The sequence below is a fragment of the Camelina sativa genome, chromosome 20 (assembly GCF_000633955.1).
Source record: "Camelina sativa cultivar DH55 chromosome 20, Cs, whole genome shotgun sequence".
Lineage (NCBI taxonomy): Eukaryota > Viridiplantae > Streptophyta > Magnoliopsida > Brassicales > Brassicaceae > Camelina > Camelina sativa.
Window position 1 is genome coordinate 17985864 of NC_025704.1, and position 1120 is coordinate 17986983.

A 1120-nucleotide genomic window follows, 5' to 3' on the forward strand; every position below is an offset into this window, starting at 1 on the left:
GGCTTTATCGTTTGGACGGGACTATTCGGGTCCTGAACGAAATAATCGCCGAAGGTTTCTTCTTGGAGAAGTGGCGTATGACCGGGCTGCTCGCCGCGCATGCGGCGTGCCAAGAGCTGGTGGCGAGTATGGAGGTGCCTGTCCTTTTTGAGGCTGACTGTCAACCTCTCGAAGATACCGCGCACCCGTTTACTGTGGATATCTGGGCCTACCGGGCTTCCATAGAGAGATTAAGGCGGTACGCCAATTTCCTGGAGTCGGCCGGCCCAATTTTATGTGAGAGGCACTTGGTCGAGGGTCCGTGTTCCTTTTTGGAAGACTTGGCGTCAAGAGGCGTCGAAGTTCCGAGGGAGAGATTGGAGACCCTAAGGCAAGCTCGTCAGTTCTGGCGAACCAAACTGGACAAGGTAACGGTGGAGGAACCGCTAGCAGACGATCTATCAGGTCCACGGCCTCCACTTCGTCTGTAGCATTTTCGCCAGCGCGTCATATTTCTTTTCCAAATACAAGATCATTTCTTCTTGAATCTCGATGCGCTTCTTGGATGCATCCAAGTCCTGCTTCATCTCATTCTTCTCCTCCTGAATAACCCTAAACTCTTCGCGCACTGTATCAGTCTATTTATTACCTCTCAACTACAAATAGAACCAAGTGTCTGAGTTATAATATTCCCGTTACTTTAGTCTATTACCTCTCAACTACAAACTAGAATAAAATTATTTTTTTCAACATTATGTCCGCGCTAGCACCCAAGATGCCGGATCTCCCCAACGACGTTTTCATCAAAATTGTTTCTCTTGTTGCAGAAAATGCTGCAGAATATGGTGGATGGACCGCACTTGGTTCTATTTTAAGGGCTGGTCGTAGGGGGAAAAATGCAGTATACAGTGATGAAGTTCTAAAGACAGCTGCTATATATTGCCTTTGTACTGATCCATCAGAAATCAACACATCCAATGCCCCTGATGGTAGCCTCCAAAATGAAGGGCGGCACAGGCCTTTCTTCGTCAAATTCTTTGACGCCGGCAACCCCATTGCCATTTACTTCGAAAGGCTAAGGGTTGTGGCTGAGGATAGAGATATCCAGCGTGGGATTGATATTCTCAGTCGTATTGTACCG